The sequence below is a fragment of the Lissotriton vulgaris genome, chromosome 1_1 (genome assembly GCF_964263255.1).
Source record: "Lissotriton vulgaris chromosome 1_1, aLisVul1.2, whole genome shotgun sequence".
NCBI classification, from domain to species: domain Eukaryota; kingdom Metazoa; phylum Chordata; class Amphibia; order Caudata; family Salamandridae; genus Lissotriton; species Lissotriton vulgaris.
Genome location: NC_141685.1, coordinates 1,074,053,711 through 1,074,072,386, shown reverse-complemented (window position 1 = coordinate 1,074,072,386; position 18,676 = coordinate 1,074,053,711). Strand labels below are relative to the sequence as shown.

At 45.2% G+C, this 18,676-nt stretch overlaps 1 protein-coding gene across 1 annotated transcript in view; it reads left to right on the top strand.

Moving 5' to 3' along the window:
* PLA2G6 (phospholipase A2 group VI) overlaps window positions 1-18,676 on the top strand; it is a 604,218-nt gene that overhangs the window by 155,337 nt on the left and 430,205 nt on the right. Inside the window, exon 2 of the mRNA XM_086963273.1 lies at window positions 5,703-5,829. The gene's annotated coding sequence lies outside the window, so the exon portion shown is untranslated. The remainder of the gene's footprint in view (window positions 1-5,702; window positions 5,830-18,676) is intronic.

The following is an 18,676-nucleotide window of genomic DNA, read 5'->3' as shown; positions in this document are numbered from 1 at the left end:
GGTACTCAAACAGCAGTCCGGCTCCGCGGAGCCCCTTCTGCCGTTCAATGAGGCCTTGTGTGACGTTCTGCTGGGCACTTGGTCCAAGCCCGCCACAGGTCCCCCTGTGGATAGGAACGTGGCCAGACGCTACCGCCCGGCACCGGGCGACCCTTGCTTTTTGTCCACCCACCCCACCCCCGAGAGCCTGGTCATCCAGGCCTCCACTTCCCAGACCGCATTCCCGACGGCCCCGCCCGATCGGGAATCCAAGAGATATGAGCAGTTCGGGAAGAAGGTCTTCTCGTCTGTGAGCCTAGGGCTCCGGTCAGTGAACACCAACTGTCTCTTGGGCCGCTACACCCACACTCTGTGGGACACGGTTGCGGAGGTGCTGCCACAATGCTCTGAGGAGGTCAGGGCTAAACTCAGCCAAACCCTTGCGGACGGCCGAGATGCAGCACGCTTTTCCATCCGGTGTGGGCTGGATACCACGGACTCACTGGGCAGGGCGATGGCAACGACGGTGGCGGTTCGACGCCACGCCTGGTTGAGGTCCGCCAATTTCTCGGCCGATGTCCAGGCTACTCTCCTGGACATGCCGTTTGATGGCCGTCGCCTCTTCGGCGACAAGGCAGACCATGCGCTGGAACGTTTTAAGGACTCCAGGGCCACGGCCAAGTCCTTGGGTCTTGCGGCCCCACGCCAGCAATCGGGTGCCTTTCGCTCCTTTCGTGGCCACGGAAGGGGCGCCCCACCACGGACCGTCAGCCACGCGCCGCAGAATGTTCAGCAACGCGGTGGCGGCCGTGGGAACCGCCGTGGCGGTGGTCGGGGCCAGCGGCGAGGCCAGTCCACACCTCCCTCAGCAGCCCCCGCCTCAAAACCTTCCTAGTCCGAGTTTTCAGGCCCATGTGACGCCTGTGGGAGGCAGGGTTCGCCATCACCTCTCCCACTGGCATACAGTCACTTCGGACAGGTGGGTGCTGCAAATTGTCCGAAGGGGTTTCTCCCTCCCCTTCGAGTCTTCCCCTCCATCCATGCCACCTCAATGCCACCGTGTGTCGGGGGATCACTTGCGACTTCTGCAAGAGGAAGTTTCGGCCCTCTTGGCCAAGAGGGCCATCGAGCGCGTTCCTGGGCCAGAAGTAGGACGTGGCTGTTACTCCCACTACTTTCTGGTACCCAAGAAGGGCAAAGGGGGCCTACGCCCTATCTTGGATCTGCGGAACGTCAACGGCTTCCTCCGTACGGAGAAGTTCAAGATGCTCACTTTGGCTCAGGTCCTGGCTGCCCTGGACCCAGGAGACTGGATGGTAGCGTTGGACTTGCAGGACGCCTATTTCCACATCCCCGTCCTGCCGGCCCACCGGCGTTACCTGCGGTTCACGGTAGGCCACGAGCACTTTCAGTTTACCGTGCTCCCCTTCGGCCTTACCAGCGCCCCACGGGTGTTCACGAAGGTGATGGCGGTGGTCGCAGCCCATCTGCGCAGGCAAGGGGTGTCAGTCTTCCCCTACCTCGACGACTGGTTATTGAAGGCGGGCTCGCCCCAGACAGTCGTCAGCCACCTCCAGACTACGGCCGACCTCCTGCACTTGCTGGGGTTCTCCATCAATGTGCCGAAGTCACACCTGTGTCCCTCTCAGAAGCTCCTTTTCATCGGAGCGGTTCTCGACTCGGCGCAGTTTCGGGTTTACCCACCCGAGCAGCGGGTTCGGGATATTCAGGCTCTGATTCCTATCTTCGGGCCGTTATCCCGGGTCTCGGTCAGGTTGACGCTGCGGCTTCTGGGACTGATGGCCTCCTGCATCCTTCTGGTGCGTCACGCCAGGTGGCGGATGCGGGCTCTGCAGTGGGACCTGAAGTTTCAGTGGGCCCAGCATCAGGGCAACCTGTCCGATCATGTCCTGATCTCGGAGGGCACTGCGAGACAACTGCAGTGGTGGCTCACGGACCGCGACTGGGTCAGTGGCAGACCCCTCTCTCTACCCCAGCCGGAGCACGTAGTTGTGACGGACGCGTCCCTCCAGGGCTGGGGAGGCCACATGGGAGAGGCGGAGATCAGAGGCCTCTGGTCTCCGGCGGAGTCCCGGCTCCACATCAACCTTCTGGAGCTGCGGGCGATTCGTCTTGCACTGAAGGCATTCCTCCCCTCTGTCAGGGGGAGCGTGGTGCAAGTGTTCACCGACAACACCACCGCCATGTGGTACTGCAACAAACAGGGCGGTGTGGGGTCGTGGACCCTTTGCCAGGAGGCTCTGCGCCTCTGGCAGTGGCTGGAACATCAGGGCGTGACTCTGGTGGTTCAACACCTGGCAGGTTCTCTGAATGCCAGGGCGGACGAACTCAGCCGCCGGTGCATGATGGATCACGAATGGCGTCTGAACTCGGACGTGGCGCAAGGTCTCTTTCGACAGTGGGGAGAGCCTTGGTTAGATCTATTCGCCACAGAAGAGAACGCGCAATGTCAGCAGTTCTGCGCGTTGGAGTTTCCAAGGCGGCACTCGCTCGGAGACGCTTTTCGTCGCGAGTGGAGCTGCGGCCTGTTGTACGCCTTTCCGCCTATACCACTTCTGCCCAGAGTGCTGAAGAAGATCAAGCGCGACCGGGCCCAAGTTATCCTTGTGGCTCCGGACTGGGCTCGAAGATACTGGTATCCCGAGCTACTCAGCATGTCAGTCGATCCCCCGATTCGTCTGCCTCTTCGGGAGGACCTTCTGTCGCAGCAGCAGGGGACGGTCCTGCACCCGAACCTGTCCAGTCTCCACCTACAAGCTTGGAGATTGAGCGGCGGCAGTTGAGGCCATTTGACTTGCCTCCCGAAGTCTGTGACATCATTCTGGCAGCCAGGCGTCCCTCCACAAAGTCGGTATACGCCTGCCGGTGGAATAGATTTGTGGCATGGTGCGCAGCAAAGGCTGTGGATCCCCTCTCTGCACCCCTTTCGGAAGTGCTGCTCTTTCTTCTCTCCCTTGCCCAGCAGGGCTCTGCTCTGGGCACTCTTAAAGGGTACCTCTCTGCTCTTTCAGCCTTCTTGAGGCTACCTGATCAGCCTTCTTTGTTCAAGTCCCCTATAGTGAGTAGATTTCTGAAGGGCATCACACACATGTTCCCTCCTGTTCCCTTCGTGATGCCCCAGTGGGACTTGAACCTTGTTCTCACCTATCTGATGTGTGCTCCCTTTGAGCCACTTCATAACTGTCCTCTTCGCCTCCTTACGCTGAAGACGGCCTTCCTGGTTGCCATCACCTCTGCCAGGAGGGTGAGTGAGCTCCAGGCTCTTTCTTCTTCTCCGCCTTTCCTGTCTGTTCATCCTGATAAGGTGGTGTTGCGTACACGGCCTTCCTTTCTGCCCAAGGTTGTCACGGCCTTCCACATCGGGCAGTCCATCACCTTGCCCACCTTCTTTCCGCCTCCGCATCCCTCGAAAGAGGAAGAGAGGCTCCACCGTCTGGATCCAAAACGTGCGCTCTCCTACTACCTGGACCGCACTCGCCAGTTCCGGGTGGATGACCAACTCTTCGTTGGTTACGTGGGCGCGAAGAAGGGAAAGGCTGTACACAAGAGGACCATCTCCAGGTGGATCATCTTGTGCATCCAAGCATGCTACTCCATGGCGAGGAAGGAGCCCCCGGCTGGATTGCGGGCTCACTCCACTCGGGCCACGGCAACGACAACTGCCCTGGGCCGCGGTGTCCCCCTGCAGGACATCTGTCAGGCAGCCACGTGGGCCTCGCTGCACACGTTCGCGAGACACTACTGCCTGGACAGTCAAGTCCGGAGGGATGGCTTCTTTGGCCGTTCCGTCCTCCAGGACTTTCTGGTGTGATGTTGGTTCGCAGACCCACCACCGGGGTTGGTATTGCTGGGGTATCTATTCTAAGGTAAGGAATCTATCACTAACGTGTCTCTTTCAGATGCACAAGTTACTACTTGTGTAACGATATATCTGTAAGAGACATTAGTTAGTGATAGATTCCTTACCGCCCTCCCATCCTCCCCGTTCTGCGAACCGATATTTAGGGTTAAGGTCATCCCCTTTCAGGGCCCTAGTTTCAATGGCACCAGTGTTAGTTCTATCATGGCTCTGCGTATCTGGCGCGGAAAAGCTGTGTTATCAGAACTGACGTCAGCGCGCATGGGCGCCGTCTATATACTCCGATGACGTCATCCCGGCGCTCACGACGCCGACGACGGACGCGGAGCCGCAGACGACGCCTACCAGCGCGCAGGGGTATTGCTACGCAAAAATTTTCCGGATCCAGTCTGACGCCTGGGGATATTCTAAGGTAAGGAATCTATCACTAACTAATGTCTCTTACAGATATATCGTTACACAAGTAGTAACTTGTGCATTAGTTTGAAAGGCAAACCAGGGGTGGCATAATACATGCTGTAGCCCCTGATAGGCCTAGAGTGCACCTATGCCCTGGGTACCTATGGTACACTATACAGGGGCTCACAAGGGTGACCCAGTATCCAATCTGGTAAGTTCCTACAGTACATGGAGTCCCTTCTATAGGGAAAGCAGATAGACTGAGGCCCTGAATAGCAGGGTCCCAGTCCAATGGTCTATCTAGACTTTCTATACAAGAGAACGTTGCGAAAGATGTGAGTTTTAGTCTAGAAAGCAATGAAGAGAATATTGCCTGGATTGATTACATTCTTTCCATAAGTGAGGGGTCTTTCTCACATGATTGGGTTAATGCTATGCTCAATGATAATGCTATGCAAAAAGTCATTCAATTGGTCAAACTAGGGCCAAGACGAGAAAGTTGTGTACATGTTACTCTTCGACCGTTTCTGAAAGTCCTTGATGAACTTTCTATGTGTGATGAAAATGTATTAACTGGGGAGGTTGAACTCTCCTGTTATTCCTTGGCATACTATATGTATAGACTTTATTAGGCCTATGGAGGAACTACCTGTTTCTCAGCGTTTTGCAATTGTTTCCATTGACACCTTCATTAAATGGTTATCTGTGGAATTTTTAAAAGACATTACTACAGAGACCACCATAAAGCATTTAAAGCTCCTTTTCCAACAAGAGGGTTTTCCAAGTGCCATTATTACTGATAACGGGACACAGTTAGTTTCTCAGACTATGCATTCTTTCTTGAGAAATTGTGGCGTATCACACCATCGAACTTCCCTTTACAACCCACAGGGAAATGGTTTATGTGAGCGAATTAATAGACTTGTGAAAGGCACGATCCAAATGGCACTTTCAAAAGGTAGTTCTGTAAATGACTTAGTCCAAGAAATGGTTTATGCTTACCGCACTACTATTTATGGTACAAAGAACAAGTCAACTTTTGAAATCATGCAGGGAAGACTTCTGAGTACTAAGTTAACTTCTTCTTGGTTAAAAGACTTGTTATCCAATGATGGTCAATTGAAAGAGCCTAGTGCAGTAAAGACGTGTGCATCCAACATATCTAAAGGGGACCACGTTAAGGTGAAACCAGGGAGGGTCCCTAAAGGCTTGTCCAAATTTAGAGGCCCATATACTGTTAAGGAAGTGTTTCCTCACTATGTGGTTCTTACTAATGGTGAAAAATTGAACATTAGGAGAGTAGCGTTATATCAGAAGGGAGGAAAAAACATGTGTTCTGATGTTAGTGCTGAAAAAAAACAGTCTGGTTTGCATTACAATGATAGGAATAGCGGTTATATGTTTACTTATACAAAAGATTCTACTACTTCATATTCTTTTCCAGCTCACAGGAGAAGTGATGGTGGAGGTGATGCTACTGACTCACAATGTTGCAGTAGTTTGACTAGTGTCACTTCTGATTCTCCTATTTCCTGCACTGTGCCTTTCCCTGTTAATTCTAGGACTTCAAGGTATCGTAGACCACCTTTATATTTGAATGATTATTGTTGTGATTAATTATGTTATGTATTTTTTTCTTTATTGTTTTCTTTGTTAATGGTTGTATTTCTTTTTCTTTATAATGAGGGAAGATGTGTTGTATACTGCTTGCACTGTTAACTCTATGATCTCTGTTTCTCTATGTCACATGCATATGTTCCAGAACGCTGTTGGCTCTGACTCATCTTAGAATCTTGTAAGAGTCAGTTTGTAATTGGCCAGCAGGCGTTGGGTTGTCTGTTGTTCCTTCTCTCAATAAATTATCTCTATTGCAAGAAAACGGCTGCAATCTACTTACTACATCCAACTAAGTCGAAAACCAGCAAAACACCAGTAAAAAGGGGGGGTAACCATATAGTCAGATTCCATCTTCCTACACCTAGTACCTCCACTCATGACATAATTAGGATAGACAGAGCTTTGAACGTGGGTGGTGGCCTAGCCTGTATTCACAGGAACACACTTGGAGTCCTCTGTCTAAGCATCTCAATTAAGAATCTACCGGTTTGCAGATTTAACACCTTTTACCACCCCCTTAGTGACAATCTCCCCTTCATTGAGCAGCTAATGAAAATCATCACTAGCAATGTCGACTCAGCGGTGGCCCAAATCTTCCTTAGTGATTTGAACCTTTTCTGGTCGAACCCCAACAACTCTGCTGTATCTTGCCTTAAATCATTCTAAAATAATCAAGAACCGACTCAGCACTGCGACCAACCAACTCATATTAGAGGAGAAATTCTAGACCTCATCATCTCTAAAGGGCAGACCATCACCCTAGATTCCAATACCCCTTGTGATCGTTCCGAACACATGCCATCCTCTTTTACAATAATAGGGAGGTGTTGATGAGGAAGGCTCAACCATTGAAAGCAAAGATATGGAAAAGAGAATTCAGATCAATAAACTCTGATGATCTAGCTGCCCAATGTAAATCTGCCCTCTCCGCCCAAGCTGACTTGGTTGAGGTGCAGTCACTCACTGACGCCTACAATTCGACAATCACCAACATCATGGATGACATTGCTCCACTCCCAACATAAAAATGCCTCAACAAAAATATCCAAACCGTGGTATAATGACAGCTTAAACACAGAACGACGCAACCTTGGGGCAGTTGAACGTTCTTGGCGATCCAATCCCTCCTCGGACCAACTAAAACTCCTTAGAGATGTCGGGAGCCTCTACAACAAACAAATCAAGAGTGCCAAGGCTGACTACTTCAGACACCAACTGGATCAAGCGGCAAACCGCCCCAAGAAACTGTTCGAATTGGTCAAACAGCAATCAGTTGTTGGTCCTAACCACTCTGAACCTGGTGGCAGCCCACCCTCATGCAACAAACTTGCTGCTTTCTTCTCGGAGAAATCAAGACACCTCTCTGCTGAACTCACCTCTAAGAAGGATGTATTGCCTTCCTCAAGTACCGCCTCCCCCCTTGACCCCTTTCAAAAGGGCAAATCCACCACCAAGAACAGTGCGTTATGGAGCACCTTTACCCCATTTAGTGAAAATGACATCCACAGGATTCTTCAGAATATCAACCCTTCCAACCACTTCAGTGACCCGTTGGCCCCGGCCATCTTCAAAGAAATCAAGAATGCACTCATCCCCAACTGGACAGGGTTAGTAAACGCTTCTCTTTCACAAGGCATGATCCCCAATTGTGTAAAAGCAGCTGAGGTATCACCTATTCTAAAAAAAAAACTACAGCTGACAAATCTGATCTCCATAATTTCCGCCTCATTTCCAACATCCCCACCCTAGCAAAACTTCTAGAAAAATGTGTTCAATCTCAACTTTGTGCTCACATAGAGAATTATCAACTCGTAGACCAGCATCAATCTGGTTTTAGGAAGGGGCACAGCACAGAATCAGCTCTCACTCACGTTATGGATGACATTTTAAAAATGCTTGACATAAACAAATCCTGCCTCCTCATTCTCCTTGACATTTCCGCCGCATTTGACACTGTTAATCATGACAACCTCCTATCCATCCTGCAAAACAGAATGGGTTTTGCTGATCAGGTGCTACAATGGTTCTCGTCTTTCCTACATCACAGATCACAAAGAGTCAAGGGGAACCACTCTCTCTCCCAGCCATCTCCTGTACTCATGGGGATCCCCCAAGGGTCCGCTCTATCTCCTATCTTCTTCAACCTTTTCCTGGAACCTCTTGCTAACTCATTAAACTCCATGAACATTCTCTTCCACATGTATGCTGACGACACGCAACTCTATTTGAAAATCTCATCCCTGGAAAACATCATCTCCCTCAACACTACCCTAATGTCTACTCAACACTGGTTAACAGAGAACCATCTCCTGCTTAACACTTCCAAAACAGAATTCCTGCTCATCTCCCCTCCGAACCACATCCCCAAGCTAGACCTATGGCTGAATAAACTCACTGCTTTCAATTGCACTCCTCTCATCATAGACTCAGCCACATCTCTCGGAGTCACCATGGATAAGCAACTAAAAATTAAAAATCATATCAGCAATGTTTGTAAGGGAGCAAACCATTTATTGAGGTCACTCTGAAATATCAAACCTTCCCTTCCACTAAATGATTTCAAGCAGGTAGTTCAAGCACTTGTCTTGCCGAGGCTAGACTACGGCAGTGCTACCCTCTGTGGCCTTCCCAAATACGCCCTGGCTCCACTAAGGTCATAACTGAACGCAGCGGTTGGACTGATCACAGGCACCAAACGATACAAACATATATACCCAGTCCTAAAATCTCTCAATTGGCTGCCCTACGCAGCACAAATTCAGTTAAAGATTGCCGTTCTGGCGCACAAAGGCCTTCACTTCAATACTCCAAGGTACCTTGCACAAAAACTTGAACTATCCTGTGGTTTAAGAACCTCAAGAAGCGCCACTATCTTCCTCTTGAAACCACCCATCCTTAACAAAAAAAGAACTTGTCACCGAGCTTTCTCCAGCACTGCACCAAAGATATGGAATTCTCTACCACCGGAAGTACGCAGAATCTCTTCAACGAAGGCTTTGAAATGGGTAGCTAAACGATTCCTTATGAACAAATTCTTACCCTAAGAGGGATAGGCTCACTTACTCGTTGTCATTGTTCCTACTATCATGATACCTCTATTTGTAACAGCTCTTCTTTAATGCAAACTGGAACACCCCCCCCCCCCAGTTGCTTGTGTTCACCTGCTTATTATATTTCCCTCCTGGGCGCAATTGTCCCACTTTCTGCGACCATTCCATTCTTTTGTTTTCCCTCTCTCTCTACCGGATGTTGATATTGCATTTATGTTCTTCCTCCATCATATTGTAAAGCGCTCTGATATCCCTTGGGATCTTGTTCGCGCCGTATAAAACGTTATAAATAAATAAATAAAATAAATACGGCTTGCAGTAGCCTATTACATCAACAACACTTGACAGGACATAGTGGATGTTAAGCTGTTCATGGGCTATGCTGGAGCTCAGAAAGGCAGAGCAGTGACCAAAAGCACCATTCACATTGTGTCATCCCCTTTATCAAGAAATGTTATGCCTTGGCCTAGAAGACCCTCAAAAGTGCATTTATACCCTCTGACCTAGAGCCAGACTGAATCCAGGGCTTTCACCTGAGACGTTCAGGAGGATGACATCTGGTAGGCAGCCACAAGGTCATTCTTCCATACTTTTGCCAAACACTATTGGCTCAAGCCTGAGGTGATGAGTAATTTGCCCGGGCTGTGTTTCACAGCTTTCTGGAATAATTAACACTACTTAATTCCACCTTCTAGAGAATATTGCTTTGGGACTTATTCATAAGGTGAGGAATGTGCTGGAAGATGTATCCATAGGAGGACAAAGTTACTTAACTTTGGTAACAATATTTCGATATATTGTCTTCCTGCAGATTCTTCACCACCCAACCTCCTCCCCAATGAGTTAGTGCTGTGATTAATAAGATCCCATATATGCATGCATATTATGTGCTATATTTGTAACTGTAGTCGATTCCCTTTTGGTTCTTCACCGCATGCCTCAATGGAGCACAGGAAAAGTACCAGAAACGGACTCCAGTACACTGGATTTCACCTAATACATTCCAACGTCAGCACATCCAGTGGGTGGATTACAGATAAAGCTACATGACGCCACCTTATGATGCTGGAGAACTATTGCTGGGGAAGAAGTTATTAGATCCAATCTGACAGCTGGAGGATATTCATAAGATGAGTATTATCTACTGTAGTGTAGTTCCTATATTCCCAATAGGCTCTGCAAATTGGAATAACATAAACGATAGTTTAGACGTAGGACTGAGGTCGACTAGGTCTCTATAAAATATGTTAGACTTAATTGTGTGTGCCAGCTAGCTCAGAGGTCACTAGAAACTTTCTCGAATAAACAAGAAGGCGTTAACTTTCCTGGATAGACAAGAAGGGATTAGCTTCTGACAACCATATCACATGACAACTTTGTTCCCCCTGCAATAAGGAATATCTCCAGAGTCGCAGAAACAATAGATAGCTATTTTACTCAGTCAATCGTGCATGCTTTGTTTCACCAGAAATGCAGAGAAATAGAGAGACGGGCGTTTTCAATAAAAGGGTTATTTATTGAGCAGTCTTCTTTCTCATGCAAGAGAAATGAATTGCCACAATTGCAATACTTGTCATAAAGTAAAGTGCGTACAGTAAAAGGAGTATTATGAAATAATACTGTAAAAGCATTTATATGGTTTCTAAGCCATAAGATACTTAAAATGGATAAAATACATACAATAATAAAATAATGACTAATCTTACTCAACTGGTGTTTCTAAGATACGCCTATTCCAGGTACCTAACCTAAGCCTAGTACGTGGGAAGGAGTAGATGAGTTACAGTTTTTTGCCAAGAATCTGAATCAAGAATTCTCTATGGGTCTAATCAGCTCCGTACCTTAGGTATAGAATGAAGGAGGTCTTGTATCTGTCTCTCAGGACTCGATCTCCCAGAAACCCGCAAGGGTGACCGGAAAACACTGGAGCTGGATTTCTCGGCAGGAGAAAAGACAGCGTCTCTCTCAGTGCGTCAGCAGGGAGGGTCGGCTTCCTTCGGCACTTGCATCAGCAGGGCGTCGGGTAAGTAGATAGCCGATCTGCTCCAGACCACTGTGTGTTGCTTAAGGCAGATGCTGGTATATTTATACCTGGAAGGACCGAGTTTGACGTAAGGTTGGACATAAGACGTCACTAAGAACTGGCAGTTCTTTCAGGACTCTCAGGAGTTCTAGGACAAATCAAAACAGAAGCAGGGGGAATTCCCGGGCTGCTGGAGGCTTGGTTTTTTTAAGAACGCATTGTACTTTCTAGGAGTCTATGGGAGTAGCCTTGCCGTATTTGGACTGCATTGGCTATGACTTAATATGGATATGATTCTTATGCCTTTATAAGGATATGATTTGTTATAACCACATAAGGGCATGAATCGGGAATATCTAATTAGGGTCCTAGATACATTCACAACACCCACTCCACGTATAATGTCCATCATTACTAAATACTAAGCAATACTAAACATATAACAATGCATGTGTTTTTCAGCCCACCCCAAAATACATAGTTAGCATTTGAAATGGTATATACACGAAAAATGAGTATAATACTGTACGCTTTTAGTAAGCAGTGGTGTCATTCAGAAAATGCATATTTTGTACATTTAGAATGTTAACTGAATGAATCACAAAATTTACATTTATGAAATGGCTCTTAATACAGGAGAGAAGGTCGAGACCATTTCATCACATATTTATACAAGACTGTACATGTGCTAGAGGCTAAGTCAAAATATTGTCTCTAGATATTTTAAAAATAGAAATCTTGTTCTCTAAGAATAGTTCTACTTTAAGCAGAGTATCATGTGCCAAAAAAAGGGTAAATATTTTGGGAACTGGAGAAAAAATCATTTCGTTTTCGGGAAGAAAAATAGTTCCAATGTTTTTTTAGAAGTTCTGTTTATCAAAACTGAAGGCCGAATTCAAAGTTCAGGGAACGCTGTGTGCTCGCTGTTTCAAAAATTATTCTCGTTGTTAGGAGAGAACATTAACTCAGATAGGCTGGTAAAAAATGTGTCTACAACAGTAGGTGAAAGTTGGACCAAATCCGAAAAAGTGGATATAGTGCATATGTGCGATGCATTGCCATCATCGGTGTTTAGATCAGCAATGGTCACGGAAGGTTGTACCTGTGTGCCGCTTTTATCTCGTACCTCACTGCCACCTAATCGTAATGGTGAGGTCTCAACGAATGCCGTCATCAGAATGGGTAGCCGCTGGGGACAACACGTTGCATGAGCCGTTACCGAACCAGGCAAAGTATCGACATCCATAGGTACTGCTGATGGGAGTGTGAGACAGACGTCTAACACACATTTTTCTCCGCAAAGCAGGCATCGTAGAACAGGTAGGATGCAATCTTGCCAGATTGGCCTGAATGAAAGAAAGCAGGTAGTATTCAGATCTCTTAGCCGAGCCAAACCGAGGACTTTAGTGATCCGCTCTCGATATTGCATTGCTAAGATCGTGTCTTCCATTGTAGCCTGAGTTTTGTCTGTGACTTGACTTGCCATATCGGAGCAGAAGGAACAAAAATAAGATTCCTGCTACGAGTCCCAAGATGAGAGGCAGGCCGTTGAACACAGAATGCACAAAATTCAGGAAGATGCCAAGAACTGCTTCAAAGGGTGCTAGCAGTCCCGAAAGAATTGTCTTAAATACATGTGCAATGCCACTGGTATCTGACATGTTTAAGATTTAACTTAACATTTACACGAAATGTACGGGGCAATTTGTTGATAATAATGCATGTATCTCTGCTGCTATCCTTGCAACTTGCAGATCATACGTTTCTCTAGACGAGGTTAAAGGCACAGTTGTTTGTAAAAGAATAGACTTCATTCTGCTTAAAGTATCAATTCGAATAGAAGAGATATTCAAAGAAGGCCATATTGCCGCCTCCGTGTCTTGTTTGCTGTTTGGATACAATACTTGCATACAACAAGTGACCATGGAAGTAACGCTCACAAGATAGGCTTTTCCTGGCACCATGCCACAACATCTGTGGTCACTTATTAGAACGTAGCTGCCGTTGGAAAGCTGTCTGAAAAAAGGCTCTATATGTGTAGCAGGGGTGCCGTGCAGGTGACATGAAAGGTTATTTGATGAACCTTCGCAGGCTCCATGCAAGTTAATTCCTTGACACAGAAGTGTACTGCTTAGTGATTTTTTACAGTTGTTACCACCAAGAAATACCTCTTTCTTGCCCCCCACTCCAACATCTATGTGTATAAGGCAAATTCCAGGTTGACTTGATGTATCCTTTACCCAACCTTTCATACAGGCCTTCTGGTATATACTTTTGGAAAAATTGAAACTGAAAAGTTGCTATCGGGATTGTAATGGTGCCATGTATTATCCACTCAATGACCGGTCGTTCTGACATTGTCAATGGTAATTTTTCGAGTTTTTCAATGCTCAGCACCGTGTAGTCTGCCCCTCTTTGTGCCAAAGAGATTTGTTTATTAGTAAGGTTATAGATAGAAAATAATGACGTTGTGTTGATTAGACGCCATGGCACGTTGCCTGAACGCAAATTTTGTAACGTCCAGCCTAACTGTACAATAGAACGTAATTGTGACTGGCCATGTTGTAACATTAGCATATCCTGTTCTATTATATCAATAGCAGATGATACAATGCTGTCCAGTGAATAAATTGTGGAGGACAGAGTCGTTAACCCATTGTCCACTACAGAAAGTGATTTTTCCAAATGAATAGTATCAATTTCTCGTATTTTTTCTGCAGTTTCAATTTGTGTTACTTTCCAAGCTTCGTTGTAAGCTGCGTATATACCGGCATATATGAAAAGTTTTTGACGCTTTTTGCGAGGTCCCAGTAAGAAATCTCGCAAGTCAGCACCTTCTTTAAGTAAAGTTAAGTGTTGCTTAATTTCGGGTAGTGTGGATTTCTGTAGCCATTCGAGGCATAGTTTTCCTACACTGTATGTTGTAATTATCCCTGGATGTTGTCTCTGGGAATATCTTGGGTCTGGCCTATTCTGTTTGAACCCCTGTATTTTGTTCAGGAATCTATCTTGACAGTTATTAGTGTCTGTGGGCCAGATCAACCATTTTCTCAAATCAGGATTTGTTCTGTTTTGTTTTAAAATATAGGACACGTCTAACCCCTCATCTGTAGTGTTATTTCTATCAGGCATAGGCTTTGGTATAGACGGGTTGTTTAAATCTTTTATCTTGGCTAGGCCAAGACAGGTTGTTTGTTGAATGGTATCATTCAGGAACATTATTTGTTCTGGGATCATGCAGGCTCTGAATAATGATTCTAAACCTTGTACCTGCCAATCTTTTGTACCCCAGATAGTTTTTGTCTCAATGTTTTTTTTTCAAAATTCAAAACCAAATGTAGACATTTTTTCATAAAACTTTTCAGAATAAATCAGTTTAGTATTTGTCAACATGTTTTTCAATCCTGTCTTATTCATAATTTTAAAATAAAATATTTCTGGATCAGTGACATTAAACCCTGAGAAGTATGTGAATTTCTCATAAAATGTTTTCGAACTGCCTTTTGGTGGAGTTGGACAATGTTCCCACTGATTATAACTGAACACATTTCTAGGATTAGCAGATTTATGCAAATAATGATGCCCAAAATGATTAAAGCAATACATTTCTTCATAATTCGATGAACCCTGTAAATAATCATGTTCTGTAAATTTTGCTGACATTTCTAAATCTGACATCATATTATTAATATTTTCAAAGTCCCAATCATCAGAGAAAGTACTAGGTGATACAAAGTCACTTAAAGAAATCTTGAACTGGTGTGGATATTTCAAAAGTTCAACAGGGCTATAGATTTCGTAATCAGTATTGTCCCATGCTACACCACCAGGTATAGGAATGGCTGTGATGTTCACTGATGATAGTTCTCTTTTTTCAGCGTGAGAGGATCTGTGAGGTTTTAGAACCAAGTTGATGTTCTGACTTACTCTGTCCATTGTACTATATTTTCCATCAATCATTCTTCCCAAGCTTAAAACTAAGATGAGCCAGAGCAGGAAGAAAAGTACACCTAACACAATCCACAGTTCAATCCAGGGTGAAATCAGATATGTTTCTCCAAGTTGATGAAAGAGTTCTGTAATTTTGTCTTTGAAAGTTTTGTTTTCTGGCTTGTCTCCATGTTCACTTGGATCATCGGAAAAGTCATCGAAATTGATAAAGTAGCCAGATGCAGTTCTGTGAATTGTTTGGATTGCTTCCGGATTTTCATTAATCTTTGGATTTGCTTCTTCCTTTGTCATATTAGTATAGTCAGAGGATACATCATTGTAGACAGGTGTTTCTTGACGAACTGTTGCAATTTGGGTTTCAAGAGGCATAAGTTCCATGGCTTTGTTGCATAGTCCTTTTTTATTCACTGCAGGTTTATCAAATGTGATTAGTCTTTCAGTTTGAACCTCTTGGATTGTAGTAAGGTTTGGTCTTCTGCTACTTCTTGGGAGTCCACTGGGCCTACTACTTATTATTGGCCACATGGTTGTGGTTTTACCAGGTCGATTGATACAACTCGGTTCTCCTTTTTACCAGCAAGGGGTGGTAGTACTACTGATCTTGTTCCGCTGATAGCTAAGACAGGTACTGCTTTTCTGTAAGAAGGCCCAAATTCCTTCTTCACCGCGATCTTTTCTCTGACCAGATCCCCAATCTTTGGAATCCAGACAGGTCTTGCTGGGACAGGTGGTTTCTCTTCAATGGCCGTTGGCTTTAAGCTTTGTGTTACTTAGACTTCTTCTTGTTTCATTCAAGTCCTGTAAAACAGCCAAACGGACTTTGATATCAAAAGCTTTTTTTCCACCACTGAAGTCTGACAATCGAGGTCTTCGATAATCATTCTTATTCCAAACAAAAGTTCATACGGAGTGATTCCACCCAGAGAATTTCTTGGCAGATTGTTAAGACTACGTTGGACACTTATTAGATGTTGGACGTTGGACCCACCCATCACCCGAACCTAATACCCTCGCTGTTATAGATTGCTTTATGTCACGGTTTTTTCTCTCCACTACCGCATTTCCCTCAGGATGGAATGGACTAGAGTACCGCAATGCAATGCCCATGCTGGCCATGGCCTCCTTGTAAGCTCGAGAGCTAAACGCAGGACCCTGGTCAGAATGTAGCATGCCAATTGCGTATGTGCCGATAAAGACTCGCAAATCTTTTATAACAGTTCTGGCGTCAGCCGAGCGCTTGAGCCACATCCAAATGAATCTCGTCTTAATATTTATGGGATCGCATTTGTCCGGTCGGACGCCTGCGTGTAGATAGTCTAATGCTGTCTAATAGAGGTGTCTGGGCTGGTCTTACTGTGCTACAATCAGATATCTGGTCCGGTTCATAACTGCGATCTCTATTGCAGTCTTGACAATCCATTGCAAAGTTATACACTTGCACGCTCATTCCTGGCCACCAGTATTTTGATTCCAATTCTATTAGAGATTTCAGGATCTCTTGGTGCCTCAGACCTATTCCCATGTGTGCTTCTTGAATCAAGAAGACTGTCCGGTTCGTGTTTGGAATTACTCTATCCCCCACTCCAGGGATTTGAGCAAAAGGAACGGAGTTCGCATCAATTATGTATGTATTTCCGAGTGGATAGATTAGAGGTAACGCCGCATAATTGCCTTCCATTGCGGCTCTTACTGCTAGTAGCGTTTCTCCATCTATTTGTTTTTTAGAACGCTTTTTTGTAGCTACGGAAGCCGGTTGACCAGCTGCCGCTGTGGCTCTGTTAGCCAATGAATTCCCTGCAACGTGAACGCCATCACGTTGAAGACTCTGCGTATGCATCACGTGAGTCTTTTGTAGTTCTCTCTGTAAAAGAACTACTTCTTCCCATAGTTTTTTATATTTTATTGTCCCACCTGTCTCATCTTTGTAACCGTTTTTAATCCAGGTCTGCATGGAATTATTGTAAGATTCGACGCAGTAATGCGAATCGCACACTATTGGTGTGGGAAATTCGCGATCTGCCTTTTCAGGCGCCATCTTCAAAGTTCGTAGTTCAGCTCGCTGAGCTGTACAGTTTCCGATTGATTCAGTTTTGGTGACCATTGGTCTGAATTTACCTAAGCGCCAGCGACCTTTAACAATTGCACACGCTGAATTGTAAACCTCTTTATCCACAACGTAGTGATGTGCAAATCTATCTGTGTAGATTACACAGTTGTACTGTTCCAGAGGTAGAATTTCGATCAACAGAGGACATTCTTGTTCGTATTCTAGATGTTCTAGCTTTTTCATTCTAGGATCAAATGCGTGTATCACGTCAGTTGTATCAAGAGAATTAACCCATTGTATCCATTTTGGATCTAATGCCATAGCATTTGGAATGCTCGGTCTTGTTACTGCTTCAAGGGCTGATACTGCTGTTAAAACAGATATCCTCTTCCCATGAGCTAGGGTTTTTTTTTTTGCTACAGCTGTTTGAACCGCAGTTAGAATTTTTTCAGTAGAACTGAATTTCATTTCAGCTTGTGTGTACAAGTGTGATTTGTAAGCTATTGGTACCGTTTCTCCCTCATTAGAGGTCAGGTATGTAAATCTGCATCTTTCTGGGATGACTCGGATTACAAGGTTGCGTTCGTTTGCGCGTGTTTGCAGTTTTGTTTTAGTTAACATGTCTGTTTGTAATGATCGTAAAATTTCTGTGTGTTTTTGAGTCCAATTAATTGGTTTAAAATCAGGTTTTGTTTATTCGTAGAGTGGGTTAACCCTCTCTGCATAATTTAGAATGTAAGTTCTTCCAAAGTTCAGGAAACCTAGAATTGATTGTAAGTTTTTCAGCGTTTTTGAAACTTGGAGTACTGCACACTTCTCTAAGAAGTTGTCTGCTATGCTTTTGCCTTCACTTGATAATTCATATCCTGAAAATAGGACAGTCTGGTGGGCAATTCGTGACTTTTTAAAGTTAAATTTGTACCCTTCAGATGCGAACCCAAGTATAATGGTGTTCACTCTTTTCAAGTGTGTCTCCAGGTCATTGTCTGTAAGATAGATGTCATCGACATAAGATAATGCCTCATCATCATACATTTGTAGTAACTCTGTTACTCTAGCTGAAAATAATCCTGGGCTGTTCTTGAATCCCTGTGGGAGACGACAACATTGCTTTTGGGCCCCCATGCTGGAGAAAGTGGTCAAATACCTGCTTTCTGGTGCAATGTTTTGACAGAAAAAAACATTTGAAATATCTAATGTTGTTTTATATTTTTTGCGCACGATATTATTCATTAGTGCTGCACTGTGTGAGTTTTGTACTGCAAATGTTTTGCAACAAGAGTTTAGGTGTCTGTAGTACAAAACTAGACGATATGAATCGTCTGGCTTGGAGACAGGAAAGGATTGTTCATTTTTGAGGTGCATGTTTCAATCACCCCCCTAGTACTCAAGTTGATCTAAGATCTCCCTGACTTGTTTTTTAGCTTCTTGCGTAACATGATACTGCCTTTGTGCAGTAGGTTGATTTTTTAACTGGATTTTAAGGTGCGGAGAATCCTCATCCCATCCTACATGATTTTTATATAATGCAGGGGTTTGGGCCACTGCCCATTTTCTCTCATATGTGTATTTTTTATGAATTGGAATGTGATTTGAGAAGGCAGGCATAATCATTTCTTCGCCATGTGGGCACTCCCTGACAAACTCTGGTGGCCAGTCTTTCTCTGCTAGAAGGATATCGTAGCCTTTAGATAGGTTCTTCCAAAAGAGACCTTCTATTTTCCTAGTTT